Raw genomic sequence first — 24,235 nt, forward strand, 5'->3', positions numbered from 1 at the left:
GGTCTTTAGTTTAGGTAAACTAGTCTGGGTCTTTTGTTCTTGGCTGTTCTCCAAGAAATTTGGTAGATAATACAAGAGTGATATCCTGTGTTAGATGGCAACAGGAAGCTGTTTCAGGAAAGTCCACCCACAAAGATCATGGGTTTTAGACTAATCAGTTAAAGAAACCAGTGGGAAAATTGAGAAACACCAGTCCTCACATTGTAGAAACAACTCAGCTTACACCAGCTTTCATACACCAGCTTTTTCCAACTTGGTGCCCTTGAGATATTTTGGGAATGCAATCACAAATTTTCAGGCAGCATGACCATTATTGCCTGTGATAATTGATAAAAGGGAGGCATCTGATTGGAATAGCTACTCAGGAATGATAATGTAGTAGCCCTATTTCCCTTTTCCCTTAGTTGCCTCCCAACAGACAAGTAAATATTCCCGGCAGAGGAAATTTCTCCTACTCAGTCCCTCCATTCCTGGTGGTGCCCTGGCTTCTCGTGTTCAGCATCATTGAAGATAAAGCTGAATTTTATAGGTATTGTCTTTCCTACCTCCCTTGGGTCCTCTGTTGTTTTTTCATAAATTTGGCACTACAGTCTTGGGGAAAAGAGCCAAGTGGTTAAACAAACTGCAAAAATATGTCAGACTATTCTAAATGCAACACTTTTGCAGCATGCATTATATGTGCTCCCATAAGCTGACCTACAAGCCTCTTCCTTCCTCTGCTCTTCTTTAAAGGTGAAACTAAGGTAATGGAATTCTTTGAAATGTAAGTAGCATTCTTCTCACACACGCCCTGCCCACACAACAACAATCCAACATCCATGAATGTAAAATGTTATATTTGCAGATATCTTAGAAAGAAGTGTGCACCTTGAATGTTTGTGTTCTTGAAAATACTCACCTTGAGGTACATAATGTGCCCATTCAGTAGCCCTCAGCCAAAGTATTCCAATTACCTGTGAGGTACCTGATTAAATCACACTGTATAATCCTTTGTTCCATTCTCCAATTTTCATTGCAACAAAGTAAGCTTAGATGGGTTTTTAATAGTGATAAGCTTGAATCAGGAAAGGTTGTACTATATTGAAAAAAATGCATTTTTCCCTTCTAAGTGGTGGAGAGGGGGGGGGGTGGACATTGTACTTTGGCCAAAGACAAAAACAACAAAACAGCAGGGGACACTGTGTGAAAACCAGTATTGCTTGTTCAATTGGCTGCCTGTTGAGAACTGGCATAGGACCATCCATTGTTATGAAGGCCACTTAAAACACATTATGGATTTAAAGGAAATACTCAGAAATGTAGCAGCAAGATATGTCTGTTTTTTATGCGTTTATTCACAGTTATGTAATAGTAAATGGATAATATTGGCTTTCTTCCTCCACATCGGAAAAGATTGAGTACAATTTGAACATTTCCATTCATCCAAGCCTGCTGCGCTTCTCTATTTAATTGCTTTTATGTTCTACTTTTCATCCAGGTATTCAAAGCAGCTTATGTGGTTGTCTTCCCAGCTTTTTGATCCTCACAATAACCTTGAGAAGTATATTAGATTAGCGAATGGTGACTACAAGTTGCCTAATAAATATATAAACATATTGGTGCTTTCAGTTTTGGTCTTCCTGGTTCTCAAGCGGTATCTACAGAGATGTTATGGCTATACCACTAACAGAATTGACACATGTTCCAAAATATTCTGCTATTGATGTTTTCTCCCCAGAGACTTTTTTTTCTGCTTTTCTGTTGCTTTTCTGCTGGATCTTTTGTACTTCTCTGGGATACATATAGAATAGAATAGAACACAATAGAACACAATAGAACACAATAGAATCTAGAAGGAAGGTGACTGTTTTATATATATGAGCAGGGACTACTAACAGAATTTTGAAACTGACCTAAAGTAAATAAAAAACAAAATGAAATTGACAAGATTGCATTCTTTAGTAAGATTTTAAGTACTGAACTTTACTAGAGAATGGAAGGTAGTCTGAAAACGATGGAAAGATCCCTACTTGCACTAAGGGATTGCATGATGATTTCTTTATTATTATTTTTTTAGAAACCCCTAAATGTGTTAAAGGAGTTACATACATTTCAAACATTAAAATTTGCACAGTTCAAACCTATTGAAATTTCCACAGAGACATGTGCAAATAGCATATGCAGTTGATGATAGCTAGGGCCTGCAACTGAATCATGAATTTGACTGTCAAAAATTGTGTCTATTGCTGCAGTTATGAGACATGAATTTTGCACCGCCACTCTGTATCCAACAGACTCTATATGGCACTTTTTCATGTACCTACTAAGTACATTGTGTTTTCACAACAGTAGTGGACCACTCCTAATACGATGAGACAAGGTAAGTGGGATGTTTCATCTTTGAAATGTGAATTACATACAGATATAAATCATGGTTTATAAGTTACACACCAAGCTAGCAATCAAACAAGCTGCGTGATCAGGGGTGGGATTCTACCAGTTCGCACCTATTTGCTAGAACTGGTTGGTAACATTCTAAGCAGTTTGGAGAACCGTTTGTTAGAAGAAATTACTGGCCTAATCCTGTAAGGAAGGCAGGAAAGAAACATTCTGCTGTTGCTTACAGAAACTGCCTGTCTGTTAACCCTTATTACATTCTTGGCAGGACTAGACTTCCTGTCTCAGGAAAGTCTCTGGAGTTATTTTTCCCTCCTTTGCTGGTACTTTGCTTGTGTGGAGTGACCATTTAAAGTTACAAAGGCACTGAAAAAAGTGACTTATGACCGTTTTTCACACTTACGACTGTTGCAGCATCCCCACAGTCACGAAAGGCCAGGCGAGGAGATGCGTGCCTCAATGTGAGTGATATTGAGTTGGCCACACCCAGCCAATAACATGACCACCAAGCCATGTCCACCCAGTCACATGACCACCAAGCCACGCCTACCACGTAAGCCACACCCACAGAACTGGTTGTTAAAAATTTTGAATTCCACCCCTGTGCGTGATGGTACAGCACAATGAGGGAATCCCTCACTGATTTCTTATCATTTATTTTTATTTTGTTTTTCTTAAAAAATAATGGAATTAAGATGTGCTGTGAAATACAAATATACTAGTAAAAATCACAAGAATGATCATAACACAATGTTATAGTTCCCTCTATAAGAAATTAAGCTTTAATTTGTTCGTTTTACCAGTATTGTGGGATAACAAACATGGGGATAACAAATGCAATTTTTAAAAAACCTCTCAGAATTGAGGAATGAAAATAGATATTTCCAAATATTTTATAACCGTGCTCCCCAATCTTTCCAGTTCCACCAACTGGCAGCAGAGAGGACGAGTGGATGATTTCACATGCACAACAGAGGTGGTATTCAGCAGGTTCTGACCAGTTCTGGAGAACCAGTAGTGGAAATTTTGAGCAAATAGTACCTCTGACTGGAGATTTTACAGTATCCTTCCCCTGCCATGCCCACCATGCCACATCCACAGAACCGGTAGTAAAAGAAAAAAATGAATCCCACTGTACACAACCTAGTCCTGTGAATGCACAAATGGAACTTTGAGCGCTTACCTACTGCATCCTCTTTGCGGATGACATAAAACTATTCAACACCACTGACAATGCTACTATCCTTCAAAGCAACCTTGATTATGTGTCTGAATGGTCGAACATCTAGCAACTCCAAATGTCAACCAACAATGCTCTGACCTACACATTGGTAAAAAAAATCAGTACACCAAATACAAACTAGGTGGATATGACCTCATTGATGATCCTCACTCTGTCAAGGACCTTGGAGTTCTCATATCAAATGATCTAAGTGAGAGCTCACTGTAACAGCATTGCCAAAAAGGCATTAAGAGTTGTAAAGCTAAACTTACAAAGCTTCTCCTCCGGAAGTATTGAATTGCTAACTAGAGCATACAAAACTTTTGCCAGACCAATACTCAAATACAGCTCATCACTCTGGAATCTGCACTGCATATCAGACATTAATACAATCGAGCAAGTCCAGAAGTATTTCACGAGAAGAGTACTACACTCCTCTGCTCACAACAGAATACCCTATATCACCAGGCTTGAGATTTTGGGCTTGGACAACCTTGAACTACGCTGCTTACAGTTAGACTGAAGAGTAGCACACAAAATTATCTGTACAATGTCCTACCAGTCAATGACTACTTCAGCTTCAACCACAACAATACAAGAGCGCACAACAGATACAGGGGTGGGATTCAAATTTTTAACAACCAATTCTCTGGGCATGGCTTAGGTGGTGGGCATGGCTTCGTAGTCATGTGACTGAATGGACATGGCTTGGTGGTCATGTTATTGGCTGGGTGTGGCCAACTCAATATCACTCACATTGAGGCACGCATCTTCTCGCCTGGCCTCTCATGACTGTGCAACAGTCGTAAGTGTGAAAAATGATCATAAGTCACTTTTTTCAGTGCCATTGTAACTTTGAATGGTCACTCCACACAAGCAAAGTACCAGCAAAGGAGGGGAAAAAAACTCCAGAGAAGTTCCCGAGACAGGAAGTCTAGTCCTGCCAAGAATGTAACAAGGGTTAATGGAGAGGCGGTTTCTGTAAGCAACACCAGAATGTTTCCTTTCTGCCTTCCTTACAGGATTAGGCCAGTAATTTCTTCTAACAACCGGTTCTCCGAACTGCTTAGAATGTTAACAACCGGTTCTAATGAACAGGTGCGAACTGGTAGAATCCCACCCCTGAACAGATACAAACTCAATGTAACCGCTTCAAGCTTGATTGCAGAAAGTACGACTTCAGCATCAGAGTGGTCAATGCCTGGAATGCACTATCTTACTCTGTTATTACATCCTCTAACCCCCACTCCTTTAACCACAAACTCACCACTATTGACCTCACCCCATTCCTAAGAGGTCTGTAAGGGGCATGCATAACTGCACCATCGTGCCTACCATCCCTGTCCTATTGTCCCCATTTATTCGTACCTATTTCCTGTATTCTTACTCATGTTTATACTTATATCTGTTATCTTGTAAGTGATTGACAAATCAAATAAATCAATAAAAAATAAATAAGGTTGTCCCAAAGGTGCTTTTAAAAGAGGCAGCAGGACTTTCTGGTTTTTCTTTGAAGACATTTTGCTTCTCATCCAAGAAGCTTCTTCTGCTCTCCCCATCCTCCAGTCAGAGCTGAAGAAGCTTCTTGGATGAGAAGTGAAACATCTTCAAAGAAAAACTAGAAAGTCCAGTTGCCTCTTGAAAAAGCACCTTTGGGACTTTTTCAAAACATCAACTTTAACCTAAACATTGTAGAAGAGGGATGTCAGAAGCCCTGCAATTGTTGAAAATAAGTGTGCATGTATGCATCTTTGATACAGACATACACCTATGCCATGGTGGGATTCAACATTTTTTACTACCAGTTCTGTGGGCATGGCTTGGTGGGCATGGCAGGGGGAGGATACTGTAAAATCTCCAGTCAGAGGTGGTATTTGCCGCTTCTCCAGACTACTCAAAATTTCCACTACCGGTTCTCCAGAACTGGTCAGAACCTGCTGAATACCACCTCTGACCTATTCACATTTTAATTATTATACAGTAATATTTAGTGCATCTCCATCAGTGTCACCAAAAATACCCAACAAATCATATTGAAACAATAAAATATTAAAAATAATTAAGTTAGATTAAGGACAATCCATGTTCCTTAAAATAATGTTGTTGTTTTTTTACAAAAGATAGAAAGACACATTAATTCCCACAATAGAAAGATAGTTGAAAGATGATGGAGTTAGTGGAGCTGGCAAAAAAATTTCTGTTTTAGTTAAGGAAAAGAACTTAACCAGCTTTCTTTCTATTTCGAATCTACTTCCGGAGTTATCTTTCATTTTAGATTATGATGATTAGAATGATTTTGTAATTATAGAAACAGCCTGAAATCTTTTGAAATTTAAAGCAAAGGGTTGGTGATGTATTTTTTTTGTTTTTGATACACTGAAGGAAATTGGAAGTCTTTATCTTTTTTCTTCTCTTTGCAGTTTTCCCTTCCCCCCTATATTTCTAACTTTTGTTTTTTAGATTTTATTTTATAATGAAACATAATATAAATTCTATTAAAATGTTCCATTTAAAAAAAAAAAAAGAAAAAATTCCAGTACTCATTGCTACCTCTACTAAAAACGATTTAACAAATGTTTTCCTTCTGTTCTGCAGAGATATGAATTGATGGCCAGAAATGGGTTATATTATGTTTAGTGGTGATCTTATTATTCAGTTTATGGATAAAAATACACCTATGATAGTATTTTACTGGGTTTTCCTGCTACAAATAAAGAGATAACTGACAACTAGTCTTTTTGTGTCTCTCATTTCTGAAAATCAGAGAATGATGAATTGTAATGCTCAGTTTCACTATTTTGCTTTATCTCTTTATCTGCTATTCTTCCATCTAGGCTTCTAGTTAACAACTCCAATTATTTCTTATTCAGATTTGTGTTTACCTGTTTAGTTAAATCTTTCTATATCTCTTGGCAGCCCTAATCATACTTTTTAAGACAGGGCTTCCCTGAGATTAGGATAATCCATTCCTTTCTTTTTAAAGCAAGTAACTGCTTTGGAGTCATTGATGTGTGACTAGCAGAGTCATAATGAGACAGGAACTAGCTTTCATAATTAACCTTTCCAGTCCTTTATAAACTCTTGCTGCTCCATCTTCCCATTAGCATCCCATTAGATTCTTGAACTGAGAGATTTCCATTTCTTGAAAAGGATCATCTGCTATAATTTATTGCCTTGCTCACATCGGATTTTTTTTCTCAGGTTCGTTTCTGCTAGACAAGGTAATAAGTTATTTGCATTAAGGTGTTGCTTTCCTCGACAAATGTACAATTGAATAATTAAACTCTGCCAGCTGTTCCAGCCCCCAAGCAAAATTCCCCTTTGCCTAATGAAACCTCAATGATCCATCATCTGTCCTCAGAGTAAATATTGTTATCCTTAAGAAAATTTTATTGAAACCTAACAGGAGGCTGCTAAATTGTCAGTGGCTATGTTCATCCATAATAAAAAGAACATACTATGGTTTGTTTAGTTTTTGCTTAAAGTATTGTATATACCAACCATTGTGAATAATTTATTACTGTATGTGCCATCAAGTCATGTTGACCACATATATACAGACCTTCTCTAGGATGATCTAGTCCCAGATTGGTTGTTGAGGTCTTTCAAGAGGAGATCCATCATCTCTGTAATGGAGTCTGTCCACCTTGCTGATGCCATTCCCTTCTTCTTTTTCCTTCCATCTTTCCCAACATTACCTTACTGACTTCTTGAGGGAGCTGAATCTTTACATACAGTAATATGTTCAAAATATGTGAATTGAAACCTGAACATTTAGATCTTAAGGAGAACTCTGGATTGATTTGTTCTCTTAGTTTTCTTATCTATCCATGGAATTATTTTCCATACTAATTCCAACACTCCTTTTAGAGCTACTTCTTCAAAGCCCAACGTTCACTTCCATAGAGCGTCACAAGGAAAATCGCTGGCAGCATGACTTTCATTGCTATCTTACCAAGTGCTAAGCTATGCCATATTTCTTGACTACTGGTTCCATTTCCATTGGGATTTATAGTTAAATTCAAAGGACAGAGCTATCCATCCTACTCGACTACTTAGCAAGTTCTGCTTATCAAACCTATTAATGATTAGAGAATAACCGATGATTAAATAAACCATGGTTTAACACATCTGTAGAAATGTCTTCTGAGAGGGAACACCTAGAATAAATACATTGATAAACCTTATAATCAAGTGTTGTACATTTAGGCTTATGTAAACAAATATTCAAGTGTTAATCTGTACTGACCTGTGTAATGACATTCTATAAAGCCAGTGGTCACCAGGTTTTTGTGGGATAATAGGAGCTGCTGAAATTCCCATATACAGCTTGTGATTTTTTTCCTTTTATTAGCACCATAATGGCAGTAACTACAGTAGTTTTATTTGCAGGTATATAAAGTAATTTGAGTATCATTTAATTACAGAAGCTAAAGAGGAACTAATTAGCTCTTTAGCAACTCATTCTTTTCCCTCACTCCCACACACTCCTTCTGATGAGTAGCAGAACTTAACAGACAACAGATAATCAGAGTTGGAAGGGATCTTGTAGGTCATCTAGTCCAACCCCCCACCCAAGTGGGAGTCCCTACACCATTTCTGACAAATGGCAGTCCAATCTCTTCTTGAAGATCTCAAGGGATGGCGCTCCCACAGCTTTTGAGGGCAAGCTGTTCCATTGGTTGATTGTTCTCACTGTCAGAAAGTTTCTCCTTATTTCCAGGTTAAATCTCTCCTTGTTCAGTTTCCGTCCATTATTCCTTGTCTGGCCTATAGGCGCTTTAGAAAATAGCTTGATCCCTTCCTTATTTTATATATTTAAAATATTTGTATAGACATCCATCTTAAAACAACTCTAGGCAGCTTACAACTAATAAAACACTATAAAACCATATAAAATCAAATTATTTGACCAATTTGTTGATTTGATTAGCATTTGATCCAGCATTTTAAAGTAAATACTGTTCTTATGGGTATGGGGGTAGTCTAATGTAGTCTGCATTGTATTACTTAGATTCCTACTTAGAATTTTTAAAAAAGGAGTTAATATTCTCTTTGGATGGATGTGAACTCTTCTCCAAATTTTAATGAAAGTCGTCTGTGATCAGTAGAACTGTTCTTCCTTTAGTAGGTCTTCTCTAGAACTCCTGCTCACCTATGCTTCAATGTTTTTTTTCTCAAAGTCTCTAGGAATCCTTCAACAGTCAATATAGTCTAGAATTCATATCACAGCCAAGCTTTAGCCACAGGGATTCTAAATCTCTCCTCCTGAACATAGCAATCTAAGTGAACTGTGCATTCACCTTTAGCATCCTTTACTATGCATATATGCTTTCAATTAAAGTATTTAATTATAAACTTATATAGTGCTGCATAGTCCTTTACAGCACTCTCTGAGTGGTTTACAAAGTCAGCATATTGCTCCCATTAATCTGGGTCCTCATTTTACCGAACTCAGAAAGGTGGCAAGCCAAGTCAATCTTGAATCCTGTCAGGATTGAACTCCAGACTATGAATAGAGTTAGCCTGAAATACTGCATTCTTACCATTATGCCACCATGGCTCCTCCAATGCCATTTCTATTCCATGATCAGAACTAAATCCTAACTGAAATAGACCCAGACAATCTGTTTCCTTTGTATTGTGTCATCCTAAAACAAGATTGGTTAACGATACTGAATAAACTCGACTTCTTTCCCACAGCCCATTAAACAAAAAACAAACCATGTCACACCTGTTGTGTGAATACAGAACTAGCAGAATAAAGCCTTATTATAATAAAGATTAAATTAAGAAAAGCTTTTATGAAGAAATTATTTCATATTACAGTAATCACAGTTAAAGCCGTGATTTCCTTCCTACTTATCCTAACTATCATGGTTTTCTATGCACTTTATTATCTACTTGATAGAAGGTGTCAGGGTGACAGAGTGGTTAGATTGCAGTTATTGCACCTTAATTCTGCCCTTAGCTCAATCTGACCAGCTCAAAGTTGACAGCCTTCCAGGCCACCAAAGCCAGTAAAATGAAAACCCAGATTGTTGGGAGCAATATGCTGACATTTGTAAACTGTTCAGAGAGTGCTATAAAGTACTGTGGAGTGGTATCTAAGTGCTATTGATTCCTGACAGACCCCAGAGTATAAGTGTTGCAATCATTATTTTAAGTATTTAATATTTAACAAAACACATCTTAGCCACCTAAAGGTCTTTGGAGCTTATATTTTATTATATTTCAGAGTTACTTCCTAGAATCCCATGGCAGGTCCAGGCCTTTCTGTCAACATCTTGAACACAATGGAAAATAACTATTTAAGAGGGTTTCTTTGGGTTGTGAGAATCTATTCTAAAAAGGGAGAACCTTAGATGGACTGATCGAATGCCTGCCAAGTGATTCCTAGGAGTACTTGTTTAAAAGAAAATAACTGTGTGTGAGTACCACAGTATTAGTACAGGATAAGGATGAATTATAGAAAAACCAATCTGGATGTGAAGTTAGGTATGTTTTGAGCATGCCCTTTGTTTAGAGTTAAAAGTAAGTCAATGGAGAAATATCAATACACAATACTGTACTCAGAGGTGGTATTCAGCAGGTCCTGACCAGTTCTGGAGAACCAGTAGCGGAAATTTTGAGTACTTCAGAGAACCGGCAAATACCACCTCTGACTGGAGATTTTACAGTATCATTCCCCTGCCATGCCCACCAAGCCACACCCACAGAACCGGTAGTTTAAAAAAATTGAATCCCACCACTGACTGTATTGTATTATCTATTGTCTCATTCAAATCAGTATCCCTGAAAGATTGTCTCTGAAAGAAGTTCAGTCCTATTATTTTTATGAAAGACTATTATTCAGAACATTTACTCTGATGGAATAAATTTTCTCAGTTCATCATACTCTAAAACAGTATTTTGCGAACTTGGCAAATTTAAGGTGTGTGGACTTCAACTCCCAGAATTCCTCAGCTAGCATGCAACTTCAGCTTTTGATGCTTGCCTTTTCATTTCATTTCACCCATTATTTCCAGATCATATTGTATTTTGCTTATCAGGATCCCAAAAGTTGAGCTGTATTTTGATCTTGACTTCTCTTGTATATTATTACTATAACAATTTTAAATGTGCTAACTGTTCATTGGTTTGTAGGTTTATTTTGTTCTGCTGCAACCTATTTTGAACATGCAGAAAAACATGGTATGCAAAACAATATAGTAACCTACAGGACCCATACTATGAATTGACCAAAATACCTGAATTACTGCAATGTTATTTGTTCCCATATAAAACTCCTGTAAGCTTTCTGGTAGATTAATAGTTTCTAGCTGCATGTTTTTTATTTGGAGTTAAGAAAAACTAAAAACCCAAAGAAAAAATTATCATAAATCTCCAGAAGAAAAAAGGGAAGACAGCAACAAAGGCTGCCAGCCACCATCTGTGTGTGTAAAACAGCAACTTTTTCCTACTGACGTAGGACTAACAAGAGGAAAAATATTTTTAAAAAGGTTTAGAAAAAAGGCTTCTCCTAGACTAGTATACTCCAGAATATTTGGCACCATCAGAGAATTTTGGGATTCCCTTGGGGTGGAATCTCCTGTTAGAGGCAAGCTTCTTAGGAAATTGGTCAGATTCCTATTCATTTACACTTAAAGGATTATAGTATGATATTGTGTTTATATTTTAATGAATCAGATAACCAATGTTTCATTTTCGTAGTAGTTTTAGACACAGAACAGCACTAGTATAATTGTATGTCCAATTACCCCATCACTAGTGGATCTGATAACAAAGGAAGAGTTACGGCATAGATCTCAGCACCAGTTGATGAAGGATATTAATTCTGACATGAAGCAAATAAAATTGCAAGAAAGAAGCGGTTTCCAATGCGGTTGTTCAGGAAGAAGTTGATTAGCCAATTATTAGAAGTATATTTAGATGTGTCTCTGACAAAGCTCATTCATAGAATAGAAATGGTAGTATATGAGGTGAAGAAAGAAGATTCACACTATTATGCAATTCATCACAGATTCAATTTTTTAAAGAGTTTTTATTTATTCAATTTATATGCCACTCATTTCATTATCAAGCAACATTCCATAAAATATATTGCGATGTCTTCTACAGGAACGAAATCCAAAGATTTTTTTTAATTTCCCGTGAAGTTAAACAGTTGGATTTCTTAATGACATTGAAGAACCAAGATCAATTAGTGATTGTAGTTGGACAGCTGGCATGTTGGAAAGCAGCTTACTCAGACTAATAAGCATTGCCTTGCTGTTACCTCACAATCCCTCCATCTCTTTGTTCCTTCCATCTGCTGTCCCTCCTCAACATCTGCAAGCTTTTAGGGAAGGGGCATTGGGCCTATTCACGTGGGTTGTCCAGCACAATGAGGTGTTCAGGTGCCAACACGATCCCATTAGATTCCTGTATTATATTTCTTCCATGTCTCAAAGTTCACAAGGTAGGTTACAATCCCTGAACAGAAAAGCATACATGTGAAAACGAATAAGAAAATGTCATTTATACCCTGCTTTTCTGTTAAAAATGACTTGTCAATGATTAACAATGACATGTACAAAACATCCATATGGGGATGGTGTGTTAGAAACATTGGCCCATGACTACTCTAAGGGGTACATGCAGAATCTTAATAACTGTCCTAAGACTAAAAATATCTTATGCTCTGTATGAATTTCATATAAGTTATTTGCAGAAAAAGATCCAAAAATGTTATCAGTTATAGTTCTATATCAAAAATGTTATAGAACTGAGATTTTGCCTGTGGAATAAAATGTTATGGGGTTGCATAGAATCTAATACAGTATATTAAAAAAATATCCTTGATTTTATGCTGAATGAAAATTAAATATTTGACATTGACTTATGATAATAAACAATCATTGACATTTCAATAATATTTTAATACATTCTAATGTATTAAATATATTAGCTGCATTTTAAATATTCTACTAATATATTAGTAGATTATTTTTTCAGCATTTTAGTTTCTTAGTCAATAATTTAGAGTTTTATTTTTTTATATACCCAATAATTTAGCAGTAATAACATGCTTTCAAGTACTTTAGTTGGGTTTTGTTTTGGTATTTTAGCATTTGCATTTACAAATAATTTCAATTCAGTTTATCTCAATCTGTACAATTTCTTTAGAAATTTTCCTTTCATTTTCCAAGCCCCGCAATATTCTGTGAAACTATGTTAAATGGTGGCTTATTTTATCCAAGTTTGTACAGCTAAACCATAAAACATTGTTTTCCAACTAAAATGACTAGGGTCGTGAAATCAAAACCATATTATGGCTTATCAGAAACTATGAAAGACATTAAAATGTCTTTCATTGAAAAAATATTGTAAAAGCAAAAATCCTAATTACTGAATAGTCTCAAAAGAAACCCAGCTATTGCTTCATTATCATTCTGTTTCTCAATTTTGGGAGATTTTCAACCACTCTACAGACCTGGAAGTTTGCTTTTTTTTTCTTACTCCTTCTTTCCCATTTCTTTAACATACTGTATATTTTTGAATCTAAATTCTACAGGCATGGATTGTTTTTCTTTTCTTCTTGTTGCTGTTTTTAGTTTGTATATAATACTTACTTGATTTTAGGTTCTTTAAAAAGAAATAATGCAGAATTATCTTTCTTGCCTTGAAAATCTGTGGATCATCAATGTACCTACCTCTTTACAGAGTTGAAGAAAACACATCCAAACACAGTCCTTTCTAGCTGATAGTTCCAGGAACATAACTAAGTAGGAAGGAAGGAAATAAAAGCAGAATAATATGGCTGTTGAGTCATCCTTGACAAAAGATACAGGTAGTCCTCAACTTACAACAATTCATTTAGTGACCATTCTAAGTTCCAAGGGCACTGAATAAAATGACTTATGACCGTTTCTCAGTTATAACCTTTGCAGCATCCCATGATCATGTGATCAAAACTCAGATGCTTGTCAATTGGTTCATACTTACTGCTGTGTCCCAAGGTCATATGATCTGCTTTTGCAAACTTCTGATAAGCGAAGTCAATGGGGAAGCCAGATTCACTTAACAACCAGGTTACTAACTTATCAACTGCAGTGATTCACTTAACAACTATGTCAAGGAAGGTCATAAAATAAGGCAAAGCTCACTTAACAAATGTCTCCCTTAACAATAGAAAGTTTGGACTCAGTTGTGGTCATGTTGAAAATTATCTGTACTCATTTGAAAATTGTGGCTTAGGGAGATGTGTAAACTCAACCATATGTGATTTATTGAATAAAACACGATTAAAGAAATGAAAGCTTAATACTGGCATGAACTTAATTTAAATGTAAAGATACCCATCATGGCATCTATTTTTGTGACAGGCACAGATCACAAATAATTACTCATTTCTAATATGTGATACCATAATGATGACTATTGCATGATATGTGATGAGTAGTAACCTGCTGCTGACTTGGTTTAATGATTCTGTTGATTTCTCTGCTCCTGGTCCAGATATTCCAGCAATTACCTATTATCGTCTATTTATTTGGAAATGCTATTAATAAAAAAGCCTGTCCTATTCATCATTAGATTGTTCACATATGTGAGTGGGAAGGCTAAAGGTCCAGCACACACATTGAAAAGTATTGGTAGGTTAGTACATATACATACACAAAAAGCAGGTCTACCTTATTTTCATGACTAATTTTTGTTTAATCATAAAAGTGAGCCAATAGCCAATGTTTGTACATCATGCAAAAACTAAGTTAGTTAATTTTACCTTAACCAAGCTGTGGTTAACATGATCTTCTCAGTAGTCTGAATTCAAACAACCCATTAAGCAAAAGCACAATATAATTTAGCACATTTTCAAATGTAGACATTTTCTACATTGCAGGGTTATTGTGGAATACTAATGTAGATGGTTGTATTAACATACTAAGATTATTTAAAATCCTAGATGGAAAGGCAGAGAGAAATACTACCTGCATTGAGCATTTTTGCAGGGACAAAATGTTTTCCCCTTTCTTGAATAGAAGACAAAGTTTTCTATGAAGAACAGAACTATAACTAAGTTTACATCTAAAGAGATAAAAACTATGCTTTCTCATATCCGTTTTTCCACTCAGTCACACGCTGATGTTTCCCATTCAGCTGCTTCTGTATTTTAATCTTGTATTGCCTTTGCCATCTTTTTTATGCTCCATAGAAAAGTAAATCTGAAAGAACACTTGTGACCTCCAGGAATGCTCTAGGGAGCCACCCTAACATTTTTAATTACTTAAGAATGAATAAAGTGGGCGAACACACCAGAGTGCTCTTTACCGAGATTCAAGAAACATGGTAAAAAAAACTACCATATATTGCATACTGTCTGAATCGTTCCTTAAAAAACTAAATCAACCAAGGTATAAAGATAAATTGTGTTGAATTTTAAAAAGATCTTACGCAGTTTACTGATTTAGTGTACTATATTGTTGAACACAGTTGTGGTGCACACATGAAACTGTGTTTCAGCAAACAGTGGCTTTGAAGAATGGTATTAATTCATAGGTAAAGATGTTTAATATTTTGGCTTTACCAATAAAATATTTACAAATCTGATCGTCAAACAGATAGGAGAACTTTTCTGCACTTTGTATAATACAGTACACAATGAAAATATACTTGGAGCCACTTCTTGGAAAAGATTTCAGGTGGAGAACAAGAAAGTATATACAGCTTATGCTAATATCATGGCCCTTAAGAGTTGTTACCTGAAATTGTCCAGAGTAGCAAAGCTTCAGGTCTGCCAACATTGCTTGATAAAAGCACCCACATGAATGAGAAGTCAGAGTCCCCTGTGCCCTGAAGTCCTAGAGATGTAGCACTTGCTTCAGCAAATATCAGGCTATTGACATTTATAATACTTCAATCAGTTAATGGGTAACAGAAGTGTTCCACTCTTTATTTCTCAGCTTCACAAGTTTTAACAAAGGGGACTAGGGGGTTAAGATTTTTTAAATATCTAAACTCCAGGCTCCAAAGAACCTTTGCTTTTATAAAGGTCAAAATCTTGCGCAGACTGAAGTCAGGGGAAAAATGTGCTTTTTATTTCATTGGAAGAGAGCCACTTTCACTGAATGAAAAGCTCTCCTTGGCTTCTTCTCACAAGCCAAAAGTTCAAATGAGTATGTAATGCAGTTTGGAAAATAGGCACTAAAGTGGAGGGAAATGGAAAGTCAAATATAACTTGAAAGCATATTGAAGGTGTAAAATGTTTTTCCAGGAACTGATGTGGAATACTAAATCTTTCTGATTACATATGTTCTGCTGCTTAGTCTGAATTTGTGTGTGTGTGTATGTATGTATGTATATGTATATGTATATGTATATGTATATATGATTATTTTTAGTATTCATGTACAAACATGCCTATGTTCATGTATAAACTACCACATAATGTCTATGTTAACTTTGTACCACAAAGTTAAGTCAAAAAGAGGGCTGTGAAAATATTTATAGACCCCTCGCATCCTGGACATAAACTGTTCCAACTCCTTCCCTCAAAATGACGCTATAGAGCAGGGGTCCCCAACCACCGGGCTGCAGACCGGTACTGGCCCATGGAACATTTCCTACCGGGCCACCAGTTTGTTGGGTGCCGCCATCTTGTTTGACGAGAAAGTGCTTCCGGGTGAGCTTTTCCGGTTGGAAAGCGCCGTTTGGGTCCTGAAGGAATCCTTGCGCCTTAGTTTCATCGAGTGGGGGGGGGACTTCAAATGAAACTAAGGCGAAAGGATTCTTTCAGCACCCAAGGCAAGGCGAGCCGAGCAACCGTCCCGAAGCCGTCCTGAAGTGAAGCCCATTGACAAAGGTACAAAGAAGGAGTTGAAGGTGGTGGGGAGAAGCGGGGGACGGCTGGCTGGCCGGCCGCTCGGCTCGCCTTGCCTTGTCATGCGTGCTGATGCTGGTACCGGGCCGTGGATCATTTTGTGATGCCGGTACCGGGCCGTGGCACAAAAAAGGTTGGGGGCCACTGCTATAGAGCACTGCACACCAGAACAACTAGGCACAAAGACAGTTTTTCCCCAAAAGCCATCACTCTGCTAAATAAATAATTCTCTCAACACTGTTCAACTATTTACAAAGTGTACACTATTATTTCTGTTAATCTTCTCATCACTCCTTATCACCCATCCTCTCCCACTTGTGATTGTAGGACTATAACTTTGTTGCTTGTATCCTTACGATTTATATTGACTGTTTCCTAGTATGATTTGATTGTTGATTGTACCGTATGACTATCATTAAGTGTTGTACGTTATGATTCTTGATTCTTAACAAATGTATCTTTTCTTTATGTATACTGAGGGTATTTACACCAAGACAAATTCCTTGTGTATCCAATCACACTTGGCCAATAAAGTATTCTATTCTATTCTATTCTATTCTATTCTATTCTATTCTATTCTATTCTATTCTATTCAAAAGATCTTAATGTTGCAAATCCAGAAAAATACATTGGATTAAGCTTTAGATGGTTTTTGTTTAACAGCTACTCATGCAGAGATCTTTCAAAGTTCCAACAGTGCTCAACGAACACTAGTTATGACTAGTCCTCATTTTTATGTCAATCACAGCATCCCCACAGTCACATGATTGGAATTGGGTGCTCAGCACCTAGTTCTCAATAACAACATTGCAGCTTCCCACAGTAAAGTGATCATTACTTCCAACCTTCCTTGCCAGCTTCCAACAAGCAAAGTCAATGGGGAAGACAGCAGGAGGTCACAAATAGTGACCATGTGATGTTACTGCTTAACAAGCCATAACCACTTAACAATGACACATGGGCATGCCAGAATTTCTGCTGCTAAGCTATGAAATCACATGACATGGCTTCCAAAGCTGACACATCCTTTATAATAATGTCACTTAGTGGTGGACATTTTGGTCCCAATTACTACTGTTAAGTGAGGATTACATGTATTTGTTATTAATACTTGTGTCAGCCAGATGTACTATACCAGGGGTTGCCAACCTTTTGGACCTCAGGGACCACCAAACTCATAATTTTAAATCCCAGGGACCACTAACCTGTTCTGTGGGCATGGCCTAATTTGTGGGTGTGTCTTGGTGGTCATGTGACTGGCTGGGCATGTCTTGTATGTAAATATTATAAATATTTATATAAATATTGAATTTTTTTATAAAAAAGAGCAACTTTTATCCAAAATCAGGCAAAGCAGGCAGACAGATTGAGTTGCTCACAGAATCACAGATTTATTCAGATATCTATCTGCCATCGGCTAGCTCAGTCTGTCACATAAAATTTGCTGGCAAGCAAACTCACAAAATTAACTCACAACACACCATGTATGTAAATATTGAATTTTTTTATAAAAAAGACAGCAATTTTTACCCAAAATCAGACAAAGCAGGCAGGCAGATTGAGTTGCTTACAGAATCATTAAGTGATCTATCTGCCATCGGCTAGCTCAGTCTGTCACATAAAATTTGCTTGCCATGAGTCTGCACTGAATAATAGAAACTTCAGTCCTAAGGGAGGTTCAGCTGTGCTTAAAAGCAGGGCCGAAGATCTAAAGATTAGCTTGAAAGCAAGAAATCCAACCATTTCCTGCTTCCTAGCTAATCTAAATCTCCAGGCACAGCAGAACAGCTGATGGTCAGAAAAATAGCATTTTAGCAGGCAAGTTTGCCAGGTAAGGAGTGAGTGGGCAGGGAGGGTTCCCGCAGGCCACGTGGGTGGCGTAGCCTTGTGTTTCTGCGCAGCCTGGATTAATTGCTTTGGGGGGGGTGCTCTGGGGGTAAGTGTTCTCTGTGGGCCACCAAAATTTTCTCACAGTCCACCAGTGGGCCACGGTCCACCAGTTGGCGACCGCTGTACTATACTAAGCTACTGTTTCCTCTTCAAAAATGTATTCACATACTTCTGACGTTCTGAAGGAGCTGGCAGACATGATCTCAAAATCCCTGACCCATATCTTTCAAAGATCCTGGAGCACTGGAGAGCTACCAGAGGACTGGAAAAGAGATAACATGGTTCCAATCTTAAAAAGCGGGGGAGGAAATGGATCCAGGAAACTGCATACCACTTTGCCTGACATCAGTTCCTGGGAAGATCCTGGAAAAGATGATCAAGCAATGAATCTGCAAACACCTGGAAACAAAGCTATTACTGGGAGCCAACATGAGTTTCTCAAAAACAAATTATGCCAGACAAGAAAGGAAACTGTATTCTACTCTCCCCCTCCTTCCATATAGCTAGCGCATCTAAAGCAATTATAACATTTTATTTATTATTTATTTATTTGATCTGTCAATCACTTACAAGATAATAGGTATAGATATAAACATGAGTAAGATTACAGGAAATAGGTACGAATAAATGGGGACAATACGACGGGGACGGTAGGCACGATGGTGCAGTTATGCATGCCCCTAACAGACCTCTTAGGAATGGGGATAGGAGAATAACGCTGCTATATTAATATTTAATTCCCACCATACGTGACTCTGGGTGGGACTGTTAGACTTGTTATTTAGGAGTCTCTAGTGGCCTTGAGGAGTGACAAGAGACTTCCTTTGTGAGAGCTGAAGGGAATCAATTGTGCATGCTGCTTGCCCTGTGATACAACAATAGCCCTGTCCAAGCTCCCTGAATCCATGGCTGAGTTCCCCATACTGATGTTGCTGTGAGACTTCAACTTGCCTTCTTTGGGATAGGAGTTGGAAATGGCTTGGGAGTCCATGGTCACCATGGCATCTGTTGACCTGAACTATCTTATTACAGCTTAGACTCACATGTGGGGGGCTGTCACAGATTGGATCTGATATTCATCTCAGGCATTGGCATCTGGGTCCAAGTGGTTGTTAATGCCTCTTTGCAGTAGTGTGTGATCCTGCCTGCTCTGAAAGAGGTGGTGGTTTGCCTGTTCCTCAAAAAACTATTCTCTCATTTTCACAGGGAAGGATGTTGAAAGTTGTACTGGGCTTACAACTTCAGAGAGTCCTGAATGAAACAGATTATCTAGACCCTTTTCAGTTAGAATTTAGACTGGGCTTTACAATATCAAGACTTCATTTGTCACACTTGGGGATGACTTTTGGAGCACTCCAAATGGAGGGTTATGTGTCTATCCTGGCTCTCCTGGATTTTTCACCTTTAAAGTTCTATGTGGTATAGGGTCAGGTTATCTGAGGGTATCTGCCTACCCCACAAACTCAGACAAATGGGCACACTCCAGGTTCCTCAGACATTGTCATCTCAGTGGGAACTTGAAGTTGCAACTTCTTTGTAGCTACCTGGATCTTTTCAAATGGCTCTCAACCTGAGATTTGGATGTGTTTGTGTATGGAATACACATTTAGCCTTCTGGAAGTTAAGAAAGACCTGTCTCTCCCCCCCAAGCAATAGGCTAGGAGGAGTTTGTGTCATGGGATCACCTGAGCTACCTGATGGAAGGGTCTGGTTTGTTTTTGTATTATTCTTTTCATAGGTTGTGGGCTGGCTAGGATCACTGCATGAGATAAACAGCTATGTAACTTGTTTTAAATAAATAAATTTCTGTAAAAGAATACACAGTGTTGGTCCTCATGCCATGATAAACAATGTGCAGCACTGGTTGAGAAGGTATGTTTCCTTCCAGTTTGTACCCCTGTGGCTGTTTTTGAAAAAAAAAATTAAGAGAAGAGAAAGTGGATGATCGTAAAAATGTTTTGGTTGGGGCAATCTATTGTAGTACTAACAACCATAACATATGGGATATTCTTACCCAAGAGAGAAAAAGAAATTAGATTATCAAATAAGAGGAACTAGAGGAACATCATTCCTCCCTTATAAGATCAAGTATGGCAGCCAGCAACTGGTAATCTGCCTCTCCCACCCCCAAGTCAGAGCACTTCAATTCTAGGTCTGTTCGCAAACTGAACTTGACTCAATCAGAAAAGATAACTGCTCCAGTAGCATCCCAAAATTGCTGATTCTAAGCTGATGGTATACCTGCAATTTGCATTTCAATTAGGAAAGTCTTAGATCTAGACAATTCCTCCAGGTGAAAGAAAAGCAATATTTTAAAAAATCCACAAGATTATTCATAACAACTTCCAACTCATCCAATGCACCACTGAGTTTCCCACCTCCCAAGAGAACTTCATAAATTGAGAAATGCTCAATTATTACAAAACTTATCCATAAGAACCACAAGAGGGAGCTAAAAGTAAATTAACTATTTGTTCCTGTCTATTTTTTCCCTTCACAAACCTCATTTCTAACCTTTGCATTGGAACAAACTACCCAATGAAGCAGACACAGTAGATCTCCCTTTCTAAGTCCCAGTTCTATAAGCCCAGATAATGAGATATGAAAGCAAACAAAATGCCTTTACGATTGTACAAAGAAGAACGGAGAGGTAGTTGAAAGGGATACGTTGAATGAAGAGACAGGTTTCAGAAAAACAGAGGCCTTTGTGTGCATCATTTATCCATATGTTAGATTCATAGGATTGTCCATAGGATATAGTTAAAAAAAACCAAAACTGTGCCACAGTGGTGTGATCAAAGGACCATTCATTTGTTATGTGAAACCCAGTTGGATCCATTGTGGCCACCATCTTGACTTTATGACCATATCGTCAGACAACCTTGTAGATTTATGTTCCTCCTTTTTATGAGTTCAAGGTGAAGTATATAGTACTTCTGCTTCCAAGTCCACCACACAACAAACTTGTGGATTATGTCCTGGATAGGTTTGTCAAGTTCTCATTAAAAGCCACCTAAACCGACAGCATCTAACAACAGTAAGTTTCATAATTTAATAATCCTGATTTTTAATATTGTGGGAAATAGGAAAAAAAATCTCCACAGGCTCTTTTTCTACTTTATGCATGATTTCCCAGCTCTGTTACCTCTTTTCTCTTGTCTGCTTTATTTCTATATTTATTGGAATACAGCTTAGTTGCCTAGTAATTTGACTTGTCACTTGTTACAGGTTTTCTTCCTGAATAGAACTCTACATACTGTAGTACCTTACTATAGTTTCATTACGGATGTATATGACAGCATTGTTATATCAGCACTTTTATTTCTCTTTATCCCAATGATTCCTGATGTGCAATTCAGCTTTTCAAATAGCAGCTGCACATTGCAGTTGATCAATTGCAGTTGATATTTTCATTGAAGGCAGCTTGACGTTTCCATTTCCATTATGGGTTTAAGATTCCTTTTCTCTGGACATATCTTTGTTCCAATATATGTCACTTTGGATCTACTTTTATTGAACTGGATATGTCATTCAAAAACCCAGTTTGGAGTTCTTCACTATCTTTTACTGTCCTGAATAACCTGGATGTAAGCCATATGAAGACACCATGTGCAAATTCATATAAATATAAACATGTTTAATATATGTGCTATATAAATGGGTTTAATAAATGAATAATTTGGAGATATCAACAAACTTTGCTACCTTGGTCCTTTTTTCCACAGTCTAATAATCTATTTAGAGCCAGGTTAAAAAGCAACAATCTTCATGCAGATAACCACTTTGTGGTGAGATCAATCAGAATAGAGCTGGAAGGAACCTTGGAGGTCTTCTAGTCCAACCCAAGCAGGAGACCCTACACAATTTAAGACACGTGCTGAAACACCCACAACTTCTGTAGGCAAGCTGTTCCACTGGTTAATTTTACTCACTTTTAGGAATTATGTTAATGTTAAAAATATATATACCAAAGATGTTAGATGCACTTTATACAGCTAAACACAGAATATAAAGATTCACTTTATGTTCAAAAGAAGATAACTTTTCTCTTGGGTAATTCTGCTTTCTTTTCATGCTGGTTGATTGTATGTACTCCATATTTGTTACTAAAGGGCTTAGATAATGAGATGAGCGGCATATAAATTTGATAGATAAAACTAGATTCCTAAAGGAATCTATACCTTTGACCCTGTATTCATTTCCACATATGCCAGACAACCATTCTATTTCCCATCGGTTCAGTGGTTGTCGCTTTTCTTTCTAAAACTGCTAGAACCAGATACATTGTTCCAAACTGCAAACTGCATTTCAAGACTAGATTTAAAAACTGCCTTAGAAGGAACTGATTCACAAGGTCAGTCATATTTGCAAGGAGCACATTGCTGGTACGCTCTCATGCTATGAAGTTCATACTGAATCATGTGATAATTATTTTAGGTCACTCGGTCCATACTGGTGCTATCTGTGAATCACCCTGCAGTAGTCTAGAGAAAGTGATGTGATTGTCAATTCTGAAGTTGATGAATGGGTAGCCATATATTATTGTAGTGTTTGTCTATTCTTTTTCGTACTTTTCTGTAGGGTTCCAGCAAAGGATTTTAATGTGGCTTCAGGCTCATCACTTATAAGTGATAAGGGAGAATGTTATGACTAGCTGACATTAACTGAGAAGGTGCTCGCAGATGGCTGAAGGTGGAGTTTGGAGTCACCAGACTGATGGATTGTGAGCTGACTGGAGAGTGCGACTGTGGGGGGAAGTTTCAAACTTTTGCTTTTACTGAGTGTAATTCTGGGGTCTGGTCAGAATCGGAATTACACCAAGATCTTGCCAATTTGATATGTTCCTAATAAAGAGACTTCAAAGAAAAGATGGATATCTTGGATTTTTATTTTTAGGAAGAGGAAGACAAGACCTTTTGTAAAAGCCTAAAGAACTGGCTCTGCCAGTTAAGCTTGTGAATCCAATGGGAAATCATCACAGTGGATAATGGTTGTTAGATTAACAACAAATCCCATCTCCCTCCCCATCTTTAATTGACGGTAGTGTTTGGCTTTCTGTATTAACTTATCTATATCTTTTAGTTTTTATCTTTCATGATTATAAGCTGCCCAAAGTTACCCTAAAGTTAGATGGGTGGCCAATAAAATTTACAAATGAGAATAAACAAACAATTTCCACAAACATTGCCAAGGAAACTGCAGAGACTAGTCTAGGCAGTTGCCAGGAATTGACACTGATTCCAAGACATAAGTCTACATAATCATGAACTGGATGAGTTCTTGATGGTTTCCCCATTCCCTGCACAAGCAAAGCTAGGAAATGATTGTAGAAGAGGGACACAGGGGACTTAGTATTCTTCAGTTGTTGCTGAGCTACAGTTCTTATCATCTCTGACCATGTTGATGGGAGCTGAGAGCCAAACAACATACACAGATGCTTCTTGTAATGGTTTGTTTGAGAAACTTTGGTATGTGAGAAGCAACCTCATTTCGCAGAAACTGGAATGATGTGGTATCAGTTTGTTTCAGCAGCTCCCATACGTTGCTTAGGAATTTTTAGAAAAGACTCTTGCCTGATCTGAACTACTGAGGTTAACAGCATATTCAGTTGACATGATTGTCAGAAGTAGGATTGTCCCAATAGCGCTGCTCAGAATTTTTCAGTTGTAGCAATAACTTAGTTGGTGGTGGTTGTTTTTAAGAGGCTAGGCAAGCATAAACATGAGAATCGGACTGGCGAATTGATTGAGCATCTGGAAAAAAGAGAATATCCAAATATTCAAAATAGTTTTTTAAAAAATTATGAATATCAGATTATTGATCATATGGACAGAGTTAATACATGATGCTAAGTCCTCATTATTGTACTTTATTTTCATTTAGCA

The 24,235-nt window shown here is 37.5% G+C and overlaps 1 long non-coding RNA gene across 1 annotated transcript; it reads right to left on the minus strand.

The window, feature by feature from the left end:
* Positions 1–11,622: 11,622 nt before the first annotated feature.
* Positions 11,623–15,468, minus strand: LOC148128273 (uncharacterized). The gene is made up of 3 exons (XR_015741174.1): positions 15,343–15,468; positions 13,294–13,361; positions 11,623–12,073 (listed from the first exon to the last, which is right to left on the minus strand). It is a non-coding gene; the product is annotated as an uncharacterized LOC148128273 (long non-coding RNA).
* Between the last annotated feature and the right edge of the window lie 8,767 nt (positions 15,469–24,235).

The sequence above is a fragment of the Pseudonaja textilis genome, chromosome 1 (assembly GCF_049901715.1).
Source record: "Pseudonaja textilis isolate UNSWEBS1 chromosome 1, rPseTex1.2, whole genome shotgun sequence".
Lineage (NCBI taxonomy): Eukaryota > Metazoa > Chordata > Lepidosauria > Squamata > Elapidae > Pseudonaja > Pseudonaja textilis.